Raw genomic sequence first — 13,430 nt, forward strand, 5'->3', positions numbered from 1 at the left:
GAGGAAAATCAGTGGGTTTAAGTGGCCTCAAAAGAGAAAAATGAGACAGAGTAGTTTCCAAAAGGAAGAGGTTTCTCTACAATGGGAAAGGGTTGGTCGAATGGGGTAAGCTGAGGGAAGAGAATAGAGATCTCATGTCCATTAGGAAACTTGGAATGAGTTGAATGATATAGAGGAGACAATCTTTATTCTATGGATGTCAAATGATTCAAAATATGCAGTGAAACTGGAAGTAAAGGACACTTTTGTTACACAGGTATTTGTGTATTATCTGACAGAAAAACAATTTGGTTAGGGTCTGCATCACTCTCCATTTTTACTCTTAGGGGTAAAATTCTGATCCTACATATATTTGACAAATTATTTTTTAAATTAATTTTTCCAAATAAGGATTTTGGGTAAATTAATTATGATCTCGTTACCAGCTATTATTATCTTCACTTCATAAAAGAGGTAATTTTATCATCAAAAAAGCAGGAAAGACTAATGAACAACTGGCCCTCTCTATCTCCCTTATAGAAAGCACAAAACAGAAAATGTTTTAAATAATTCATATTAACTTGGGGAGAATGTGATCCTGGAAAGTTGGAAAGCTGGAGATAGAGATATAGTTCAGAGTTATGTGGGCACTTACTCTGAGAATATGGTCCCACTGATACCAGGAGATCCCAGTACTTTTCCTCTTTGAAATCTTCTCCATACCTCTCCCCGACACCACCTCAGGGTCTGTAAAAATATCAGAGCCCTTTTGCTCTGAACTCCCTCAACAGTAAGATGACCATCACATGTGCACTGATCACCTGGTCCTCTGTGGGTGCACAGTTCCATGGGGGAAAAATGGAACAGGGGCCATCAGCACTTGCTTCGATTATAGCCTCTTGCTTACTATCACAGGGGGCTTCCCAGATAACTCAGCAGTAAATGCAGGAGACCTGGGTTTGATCCCTGAGCCGGGAAGATCCTCTGGAGGAGGGTATGGCAACCCACTCCAGTATTCTTGTCTGGAAAATCCCATGGACAGAAGAGCCTGGTGGGCTACAGTCCATGGGGGTCATAAAGAGTCGGATACTAATGAAGTGACTTAGCATGCAGGCACGTTACTATTACAGAGAGTGATGATGCTGAACATTGTTGTAATTCTCCTAGAACGCTTATGTAAACCACAAGAAAAAAGGAATATAGCATAGCAAATAAATAAATAAACTTCTTAGACCCGATAGGTATTGCTGTTGCAGACACAGCTAGTTAGTTACCTACTCAGCATCCATTTTCGACTTTTTCCTTACCTACAGAACTCAGATATTGTTTGCATTGACAATTTCCCTAGTCATTCATCATACTAAAAATAGTCATCTTCCTAGCCTCTCTTGCAGCTAGGAGTGGCTATGTGACCCAGTTCTGGAAAATGAGATATAATCTAAAGTCATGACTCCTCTGTCAGGGTGGAGAAATACTAGAGGCCAGAAAATAAACAAAGTCCTGGCCAAGATTTGCTTACTATGGGTCAACTGTGTCCATGAACCCATCCAATGGTCATTTCCCTGGTCCCATATGTATAATTGGATTGACATACTTGGGAGCTGGAATAACACACACACTGGAACCTTGGCCTGCAGAGTTAGAGTTGCCCCCACCCTGACCCAGATGAAGATAATCAATTTCACACCAATATCACATTCTGGGAGTGGGAGAAATTATTACCTGATTAAGGAGCTGAAGGATGCGGAAGCTGTAGTTTCCATCATATTTCTATCTAATTCACCCACCTTGTCCCTGGAGAAAAGGAATAGGTTGTAAATGATGACCAGAGTACCATCAACTCAAGCAAGTGGTAGCTCAAATCATAACCACTGAGTCAGATATGCTCATTAGAAGGCATTAATATGGTCTCAGGTTATGACATGTGGCCACAGATTTGGCAAATTCTTTATTTTCTGTCCCCAAGAGGATCAAAACCAGCTCACATTATTCAAGGAGGAAAATCGATATGCATTAGCAGTTTTGACCTTGTGTGATGAGAAATCTCTGATCCTTGGCCATAAAGTAATCTGAAGGAATCAGAACATGGATCCTTTAAACCAATGCGCTCCTGCTAATTGGACTGTAGCAGTAAGAAATGGTGAACCTGCTGGAGACCCGCTGTCTGCTTCAAGAAGCAGGAGATAAATCTGAAAGATTCAGGAGTCTGACAGATTGTTATAGTTTTTAGGAGTCCAGCTGTCAGTAGACTGCTGGGACCTTCTCAGCAAAGTTAAAGACCAATTGTTGCACTTGCTCCACCACTAAGAAAGAAGCATTGTGCCTGGAAGGCCTCTTTAGGTTACGCAGGTTGTGTATTTCATATCTTGTAATACTGCTCGAGCCCATATTCTAGGTAAAAATAAAGCTATTAGCTTTGAGTGGGGACACAGAGCAGGAAAGAGCTTTGAGCTTTGCAGCAGGTCAAGGTACAAACAGCCCTGCTGCCTAAGCCATATGACACTACAGACCCTCTGGTTTTACAGTTATTGGGGAGGGGGAAGAAGAAGTTACACTGAGTTTGTGGAAAGCTTGAAGGAAGAATAGTAACGTGAGTCCCTGGAGTTCTGGAGGAGGCCCATGATATAATCATTAGAGAATTTAATGCCTTTTGAAAAAAAACTCTTGTTACGGTACTGGACACTGGTATAGTGAGAGATTACCTAACAGTAGGACACCAAGAGACTGTGCATCTGGAATTCCCCATTAGGAATGGGGTTCTGTCTGATTGGTCAGTTGTAAGTGTAGGCACCCTCTGGTGAGCCCAGAGGGTACCAGCAAGCTGTAGGAAATAGTAGCCCATATCCCAGTGTCATCTACTACATTTACACCATCACCTCTTCTTCAGACATGCCTATGGCCATCTTAGGATTTCCATGTGATCAATTGATGCTAGAGTTTTGAGAAATCTCAAGCTTGGTTTACAGATAGTTCAGCTAAGTAGATGAGTACAAAACTAAAAATGGATAGCAATTGCCTTATAACTTCATTCACATGAGGCCAGGAAAGACAACAGTGAGGGGAAAATCTCCCAGAGGATGGAGTTTCAGGCACTACACTTAGCTGTTCACCTTTTGTGGAAGTAGAAGTGGTTAGGGGTTGGAATATAAGTACAGACTCATGAGCAGTGGCAAATGGTGTGTCTGGCTGGTGCGTACATGTTCAGTTGCTAAGCTGTGTTGGACTCTTTGGGACCCCATGGACTGTAACCTGCTAGGCCCTTCTGTTCATGGAATTCTCTGGGCAAGAATATTGGAGTTCATTGCCATTCCCTTCTCCAGGGCATCTTTCTGACCCAGGAGTCGAACCCCAGTCTCCTGCATTGCAGACAGATTCTTAACCATCTCTGTTACCAGGGAAGCCCTAGTGGGAGGATGACAAGAGGCAAATTGACATGATGTTCTTTTATTCCTCATGATATCAAAAAGAAGTTGGCGGATTCTCAGGTACATGGTCTTAGGTTTCCACTGCCAGTTCTTAACACTATCCATAAAATTTATTTTCTAAAATAGCTGTGTTTAAGCATTACTGAGAATGCACAAACATATCCAGGGGCTATAATAAGCTACAGTTGAAATGTTTGAGTTGAATTAATGAGCCAGAGATCTGACTTCTTTCCTGCCCCCAACTAACTGATTGATTGATTAAATGTATGCCCACCTTTCTACGTTTGATGTTTTCAACTATGAACAGCAATGTACCCGGGTTAGTATTTTGAATGCAACAGTGAGAGTGCTAGGAAAAAAATTACCTACAATTCTCTATAAGCCTCCAAGTCTGACCAATGGAAAACTATGAGGAACATTTCCACTGTGTGTGTGTGTGTGTGTGTGTGTGTGTGTGTGTGTGTGTGTGTGTGTGTACTGGATTTTGATGTCCTACAAGGGTAAGCTGAGTCTCTTCCCCTTGAATTGCTGTGGAGTCTCATAGATGGGCATACATTACCCAAACACTACGTTAAGGGATGATGGAAAGGCACATCTCTCAGACCTGTTGCAAGGGCCTCTTAGCAGTGACTTTGAGAAAGTGAAAGTCGCTCAATGGTGTCTGACTCTATGCAACCACATGGACTATACCAGTCTATGGAATTCTCCAGGCCAGAATACTGGAGTGGGTAGCCATTCCCTTCTCCAAGGGATCTTCCCAACCCAGGGATTGAACCCAGATCTCCCACATTGCAGGTGGATTCTTTACCAGCTGAGCCACCAGAGAAGCCCAAGAATACTGGAGTGGGTAGCCTATCCCTTCTCCAGTGGATCTTCCCAACCCAGGAATCGAACCAGTGTCTCCTGCACTGCAGGTGATCTCCTGCAGGTGGATTCTTTACCAGCTGAGCTGCTGCTGCTGCTGCTGCTAAGTCGCTTCAGTCGTGTCCGACTCTGTGCAACCCCATAGACGGCAGCCCACCAGGCTCCCCCATCCCTGGGATTCTCCAGACAAGAACACTGGAGTGGGTTGCCATTTCCTTCTCCAATGCATGAAAGTGAAAAGTGAAAGTGAAGTAGCTCAGTTGTGTCTGACTGTTAGCGACCCCATGGACTGCAGCTCACCAGGCTTCTCCGTCCACTGGATTTTCCAGGCAAGAGTACTGGAGTGGGGTGCCATTACCTTCTCCAACCAGCTGAGCTACCAGGGAAGCAAATTGATGAACATGACTTCTCATACATGGTTTACAGAACAGCATGTTCTACTTCCTACATGTTTGCAAGTAGATGCAGCTCATGGGATGTTTGATTTCTATATAGCCAATCATTTGTATGGAATAGGACAGTGGTTAAAAGTGCAAACTTTGGAGTTAAACATAGGTATTAATAGTTTGTCATGATTCACCACTCACTAGTGGTATGACTGTGGGCAGACTGACTTCTGAGGCTCAGTTTCCTCATCTGTACAATGGGTGTTCTGTTCATACCTACCTCCAAGGTTGTCAGAGAGATGAGTTACAGCAGTGGCTATGGTCTTTACTGAAGTCATAGCCCATGCCCACTTTTATTTTCTTATTTATCTTACACTCCACTTACTGTATGTGGAGGCACTGGGCTAGGCACTGGGAAAACAGATAAGTGAATGAAATACAATACAAGGTCCTGTCCTTCAACATGCTCTGTTCTAAAGGAGAAAAACAAACATGCAAATAGATTCTTACAATACCATGTGGTAAGTACAACAATGGGTCTTTCTACAGATTGCTTTAGCAGCACAGATAAAGGGCAACTCCTTCAGATTAGTTGTTCAGTGGAGGATTCCTATAGGTTATAGGTATATTAAGTTTTTTAAAATTATTTTTTATTGAAGGATAATTGCTTTACAGAATTTTGCTGTTTTTTGTCAAACCTCAACATGAATCAGCCATAGGTATACATATATCCCATCCCTTGTGAACCTCCCTCCCGTTTTTAAAGATAAATAGGAAGTAGTTGGATGGAGAAAGGGTTCTATTGGGAGTTCTAGACAGATGGAAAAATATATGCACAATTATAGAAGCATTAAACAGAAAGCAAGAATAGGGAGTATCACACAGTTCAACAAGGGAAGGGGTGAAATATGAAGCAGAAGAAAACAGCAAAGGCCAGACAATCTAGAACTTTGTTAGCCAGAGTAAGGACTTTATCCTGGGGAACTAAGGAGATACTGAAGAATTTTTAGCAATTGACTGATCAGATTTCTTTTTCTATCAGAGGCCTTCCTAGTGTGGTCCAAGGTTTCATAGCAAAACCATCACCTGGCAGTTGTCCAAAGTGCAAAATCTCAGGCCCTAACCCAGACCTGCTGACACAGAGCCCCTGGGAGGGGACCCAGCAATCTGTCTTAACAAGTCTCCCAGTTATCTTGATGCACACCCAATTTTAAGAATCGTTGATCTACAACTCTAGCTGCAACAGAAAAAAATGGGTTGTCGGAAGTAGGAGGAGCCCACACTGGATGTAGGGAGAACAGTTAAGAAGTTATTATGATAATTCAGCTCAGAAATGACGTGGGCACTGAAGATTCCATTCCTGAAAATCAGATCATCCTTTATCAATCTTGCTTTTTCAGTTCCTGGAGCTTTCACTGTTTCAAGCCCTATTTCTAGACTGGTTTTACTATTCTTGTACATTTTCCTAAAACACCATAACTACTGCTGAGGAGAACACACATTGGACTTAATCCTTTTGAAAACTCTTAGCATGATATAAAGGGCTTTCACAATCTGGCTTCAGTGCCTACTACTCTTTGCAAACTCTCTTCTTATGATGTCATTCTCTCTGTTTGGATGCTGTCTTAGTGTGCTGGAGCAGCCACAAACTATATAATATCATAGACACGGTGGCTTAAACAACAGAAATGGATTTCTCACCATTCTGGAGGCTGGAAGTTTGAGCTCACAGTCCCAGCATGGTGGGGTTCTGGTGAGGAATCTCTTCCTTTCTTGTAGACAGCGACCTTCTCTCTGTGGGAGAGAGTGCTGGTGACTCTTCCCATTCTTATTAACGTACCAGTTCTGTTGGATCAGGGCTTCATGATTACAACCTTGTTTAACCTTAATCACCTTCTTAAAGACTCTCTTTCCAATACAGTCACACAGTGGGGGGTTAGAGCTTCAACATGTGAATTTGGGGAGGACACAATCCAGTCCATAGCAGATGCCACTCCGCCACCTCTTGACTGGCAAATTTCTATCCCCTCTTCAAAATTCAGCACACGTCTCTTCTGTTTGTGTACTGTTCTTGGTGTCATACTATTGATGGTAGGAAAGAATTAGCCTCTAGCTCTGTGGGAAATCTTGCTGAGGAAAACAACTGATTTCCTAAGGTATGTGTTGATGTATAAACAAGTTTGTGGTATAGTATAGTTCTTTATAAAGGACCTTTATTGAATCTTGAAAGCCTGATTCTTTTTGCAAATTGAAGGATAGTTGATTTACAATAAAATATTGTATTAGTTTCAGATGTACAGTGTATAGTGAGTCAGTATTTTGGCAGAATATACTCCATTATAAGTCTTCCTTGGTGGCTCAATGGTAAAGAATCCGCCTGTAATGCAGGAGACACAGGTTCGATCCCTGGGTTTGGAAGATCTCCTGGAGAAGGAATTGGCAACCGATTCCAGTATTCTTGCCTGGGAAATCCCATGGACAGAGGAGCCTGGTAGGCTACGGTCCATGGGGTCACAAAGAGTTTGACACAACTGAGTGACTAAACAACAACAACTCCATTATAAGTTATTATAAGATAATGGTTATAATACCCTGAGCTATATAATGGGTCCTTTCTGCTTATCTGTTTTATGTAGTTTGTGTCTGTTAATCTCACACCCCTAATTGATCCTCCCTCACTCTTTCCCCTTTAGTAAACATAAGTTTGTTTCCTATATCCAAGTCTGTTTCTGTTTTGCATATACATTCATTTGTATTATTTTTTAGGTTCCATGTATAAGTGATATCATACAGTATTTATCTTTCTCTGATTGACTTATTTCACTAAGCATAGTATTCTCTAGGTATATCCACATTACTGCAAATGACAGAATTTCATTCTTTTTTATGGTTAATATTCCATATATATCTAATATACATATTAGATTATATATAATTAGATTATATTTATTATATAAATCATATATATAATATATATTATACAATATATAAAATTTATTATATACTATATATTGTATAATAATTTATAAATTATATATAATATAATCACATTATTATAATGTATATTATAATACTATATATTACTATTTATTATAATATAGTAATGTATAAATAGCAATATATAATATTCTATTCCATTCTATTATATACATAATTTGGGTTGGTTCTATATCTTGGCTATTGTAAACAATGCTGTTACAAATATTGGGGTGTATGTATCTTTTTGAATTAGTGTTTTGAGTTTTTATCCTGCACAGGAATAGAATTACTGGATCACATATAGTTCTACTTTTAGTTTTCATAGGAACCTCCATACTGGAAAGCTTGATTCTTAAAAATAGATTTCTTGGTGCTCCTATTTTAAATAAAAGAGCAATCCCAATAGAAGTTAAAAATTGATAAGGAATTTAATGCATAGTGAAAATTTAAGATATACACCAAGAGTGAACCGTAATGTAAAAAATGGACTTTGGGTGATAGTGTTCATCAATTGTAACTGCTATATCACTGTGGGCAGGATGTCCATAGTTGGGGAGGCTGTGCATGTGTGGAACAGGGGTGTGTGGGACCTCTCTCTACTTCCTGGTGAATTTTGCTATGAATTTAAAACTCCTCTATAAAAAAAAAGCTTATTACTTAGTAACATATCCAGGTCAATGAGCTTAAAAAAAGAACTGAAAGTTTTCTGGGTAACTTGTAACTAAAAAGGAACAGGAGTATAAGAAATCTCTCAGCTACTGACACCTTACCCAACCATTTTTTGGAAAGTGGTACTTGGTTTTGAGGCCGAAGAGACTGATAAACGGGTAAATCAGTGCTCTCAACACACTGATAAAAGTAGTACAATAGAGAGTTCTATTGGCAAACAAGTATAGAAGCTTTGGGTTTAACCAAATCAGTTTTCCTGTATTACTCTTCTCAGAGCTCTCAATACACCAGAATATACAGTAAATGGCCAGAAATAGGGATAATTCAGAAACACTTTTTAAACTTATTTGATGATGGAACCCCAGAATACATTTTTGGAGAATAACTGAGGTTATGGAAAACCACTGGAAAGGATTTTCATAAGATAGTATTAATAACACAATCAAATATTTGAATTTTAGAGAGATCACTCTAGAAACAACATAAAGGAAGAGTTGTGGGTGATCCAGAAATAGGGCAGGGGGACCACCTGAGGGGTTATTGCAAAATCCCAGCTGAGAAAAGTTAAGGGCCTGCTTAGGGCAGGAAGATAACGGTGGAACAGAAAGGATGACTGCTGTAGCTTGTACCATGGAACTGAAGCAGAACACAGAGTTTTCTTGGAGTGCGTCTAGGTTTGGTTACTCAGTAGATTTGCTGTAATACAATCCCCGAAGGGAAATTTAGGGAAGGTTTCAGGGGCTGCACTCTACATATTAAAATGGGCATTTGTGTGTGGTATGAGTTGGCATAATTATGGTCTGAAACATCTTCACATAGAAGTGCCTGGGGGGGGGCAGGGGGGGTTTAGGTCCTGTTGTCCACTTCTATAAGCTATGCTTATTGTGTTTCTATGGTAACAATGCCTCTGCAGCTGCTGCTATTTCAATATAATTGATTGAGACACCACATTGCAATTGCAGGGCTCCTGAAAGCTGTCCTACACTTGTTTCATAAAGGTGATTGCTGCTCCTTTAACATCCATTCTAGCTGGAAAAATCCTAGGGTAACAATTTCTTAATAAAATAGAAGCAAGTTACTTGGTTTCCTGAGGGGAGGAAAAAAAGGCTGTTTAAAGAGCTTTAGGGGAGCCAGGCTTCCTGTCAATTGTCTAATTATCCACAAATAATCACTCCTGCAAATATTTTTAACTCCAGTTCTTTGGTACCAATTTCTTACTGAGCTAGACTCTGCTCAAAAGTTGTGTCCGTTCATGCTGACTTTACCGGCCTAATAGATTGCCCTGTAATCAAACTGATTTTTTTAAAAAGCTGCAGAATGAGATTTATATACAACCAACCACTTTATACTCTGTAATGTCTCTGAAAGATCCAAGCTAGATTGGGCACTACAACAACCTCATTCCACACAGCCCAGGTTAGAATATATAAAAACTCCAACCAGTAAGAATAATAGTATTGATAGCAAAGTTAGAGACAGTGAACTACAATGGGAAATGAGCTGGACAGGTGTCAAGAGACAGGGAGCTCTTCCTTTCTCCTTAACCAACTCATATCACCTTGGACAGTGCACTTTATCCCTCTGATGTCTTCCTCCATCTGTAAAATGGGTATGCAGATACTGACATACTTGCCTCACTAGGACATTTTGAAATAATTTTGCATACGTTTTCATATTTACAGAACACCTTCACAATCATGACCTTACTTATTCATGTGTTCATTCTTTCAACAAATATCATTGAGAATCTGTTACGTGCCTGAGTTTCTGCCAGATTCTGGCAATACAGATGGTCCTGCTCTCAGGAAACTGCTATTCTGATGGAGGACACAGGAAAGTAAACAAACAAAGCACAATGTAATAGGCGTTATGAGAGGCATAAGTGTAGAATGCTTTGAAATCCTTACAATGGCTTGTGAAACAAACAGAGAAGCAGTGATCATCCCAGTTTTACAGATGAGAAAACTGAGGTTTCACAAATACAATGACTTGTCTAAGATCACATACCTAGTTAACGGTAGCCTGAGAATCTGAACCCCGTTTTCCTGATTCCTCACTGAAATGTTCTTCTGCTGTAGAAGTCTATATCCAATGCTTTGCAAAACAATCAAGGGATATTATGTGTACTGACAATGCATAGCCAGTGGAGAACACAATATTGATTCATCAACAGTAGAGTCTGTAGAACTGACAGAAGAACTGGTGGGGATGGAGGCATGAGTAGAAGATATCTATGTAGTTGAAATCAATTGCAGAGTGACATGATAAAGTACAGCGTTGTATAGAGACTTGGTGATCTCCTGGGCCTGTAGCACCATTAACCCCCAAATATTTTGGAATACTTAAACTAGGGGAATTCTGGGCTAGACTCCAAACAAAATAAATGAACCAATATGGTCCCTACTCCACTGGGGGATAAAGGGACTTCAGATCAAAAGCTAAGGTTATTATCTAATCAAAGGCACCTACCCTTGACCTCACACACACACACACACACATGTGTGTGTGTATGTCTGTGTGTGTGTGCTCAGTCACGTCTGACTCTTTGTGGCCCCATGGACTACCCGCCAGGCTCCTCTGTCCATGGAATTTCCCAGGCAAGAATACTGGAGTGGGTTGCCATTCCCTTCTCTAGGAGATCTTCCCGACCCAGGGATCAAACCCACATCTTGCATCTCCTGCATTGACAAGTGGATTCTTTACCACTGTGGCATCTGGAAAGCCCCACATATATGTGTGTATTTGAGGGAATAATAAGCAAAAGAAAAGCGATAGGAGAAAGAAAAGAAGGAAAGGGGGGTGCTCCTCAAAGTAAGGGCAGATACATGACTCCAGGTGGGAAGAACAACTCTGAAATGTGTGGGGGCTTTGGAGGACAAATCACTGGTCGTTGGAGCTGTGAGGGTTACAGGAGATAGGTAGGGCACAGTTCCATCCTAAGATATTCCTAAAGCAGGCAGAAAGGCTTAGTCACAATCAGTTAAAAGGAATATATCAATACATGGCACTGGTCTCTTTTCTATAGCCCATGCCCACTTGCACTTTTGTCACCTTCATCATCATCATCAAACTAATATTTTAGGGCTGGGATCATTTGCAATGTGCTTTCAAATTAATGTTTTCATATAATACAGTGATTCTATTAGGTAGGTATTAGCCTTTTCATGTTGCAGATGAAGAAACCAAGTCTCAGACAGGTCCAAGAACTCACCCAAGGTCACTCCTCATGTAAGTGTAAGATTCCAGCTGTTATTGACTCCCAATCTAATCAACAATTCTGAGATCACAGCAGATCCTAAATGCATGACATTTTGATTGGCATCTTCCTGAGGAAATTTTAGGGACCGGCCTTCATTTCATTAGCAACACATTTTCAAGTCATTTCTTAGGGTTGGTTGCTTCTGAAAAGATTTCCACAGATGGCTAACCCCATCTATTTCATTTTCAATTCTTATTATCCCAATCAGAATGACACTGCCTGACCTTGTCCCTCAATTCTGGAGACACATAAGGAGGCTTGTAGCCTTCTGTCCCTGACTAACTTGCCTACAAATATCAGGTAGTAAAATGATTTTAATGATGAGTCTTGAGAATGCCTTCTGTTTCACCTTTTGTTACATGCTGTTTTCGTTAATGATGTAGCTAGCCTGATGCTTGGAAAAACACAGTTTAAGCTCTGTAATCTCTTTCTTCCCCCACTGACCACAGTGAATAATTTTCGGCTCTTCATTTTGTGGTTTCTCCTCAGATATTTAGAGACAAATAACCTGCCCGATGACCAACTTTCTTCTCCACGGCACAGATCAAATCACAGTCCTGGAGGCAGATTGATGGCGGGGAACCAGTGCCCTAAAAGTGGCCAATTAGCTCCTGATTACCAGAGTTATATCTTGCACTGCAGGAGGTCAGACCATATCATTTTTATAGATGCTTATAATATGTTGGTATTATTTATTGTCAGCTTATAGAATGTTCAGTGCTGTGCTGGCCAGAGTCTGGCCTAAAGCTTTGTTCTCAGAGATCCATCTCCATCAGCCTGACAGGGCAGGGGAAGCTGAGACATGTGCTAGAGGTCTGTGTTTTAGAATCGTGCTACTCAAAAGTCAAGCACCATTCCAAACTCTAGTCACTGCATTCTAATCAGGGCTTCCAGGTGATGATCAATTCTCGTGTAGGAGCATTTTTCTTGGGATTCTGGCTGACCGGGAGTGAATTTTTCCCCACGTCTCCTTTTTTAAAAAAACAAAAACTGCTGTAACCCTTGATTAACAAGCAACGTGGCCACCTAGGGACAAACACAAGAGACTTCATCCCCCGTTACTAGAACGTGGTATACTGTCAAAAAGAGCCACGGGATGGTCTGAAGAGAGGGCAGGAAATACAAGCAGGAGGTTGCTTTTGGAGACTTTGGAAGCTGGTAACTCTGAAACTTTTGGGGATTCATTTTGGGGAGCTCTATAAACACGATCAAAGGCTAGAAGGTGAGGTTGCAGGCTGGAGCCTGGGAAGAAGGCTTGCTAATTGTGTTTTGCATTTGGGACAGCACAGAGCAACATCAGGTATTCAGTTAGTGCCGACTAGGTAAGAACTGGAAAGTGCAAGAAGTGCTTGGGGAATGTGAGTGTTTGGAGCCATGGGGACACATTCATGACAGATGTTATTCTTGAACACCTACTGTGAGTCAAGCACTCCATTAGGGGCTTTACATTCACTATCTCATTATACCCACTTATTTGGTTGGGGCTATTATTACCACCATTTTATAAATGAAGAAGCTGAAGTTTGGAGAGCTAAGTCATTTGTTTAAGTTCATATAGCAAGAAAGAGGTTGAAAAGATCCCAGCTCAAGTCTGATGGACTCCTTAGCCAACTCTGCTGCTGTTCTAGAAAGGTTTTTACCCTGCCACAAAGATCATGGCTTATCTTCCTCTTCTGGTCTTTGAAAGACCAGAGTAGCTGTGGTTTGCCTAAGGGCAGTCTCTTCTAGCTCTATGATGCCTGGGCAGAGACCAAGAACATCCCATACAGCTTTGCCTGCAGGAGCTTTGGGCTTTCTATCAAGAAACCTGGATTGATGATCCCCACTAAAGACAAAAATGGGTGAGAGTCATAGATTTTCTAAAATCCT

The sequence above is a fragment of the Cervus canadensis genome, chromosome X (assembly GCF_019320065.1).
Source record: "Cervus canadensis isolate Bull #8, Minnesota chromosome X, ASM1932006v1, whole genome shotgun sequence".
Taxonomy (NCBI): domain Eukaryota; kingdom Metazoa; phylum Chordata; class Mammalia; order Artiodactyla; family Cervidae; genus Cervus; species Cervus canadensis.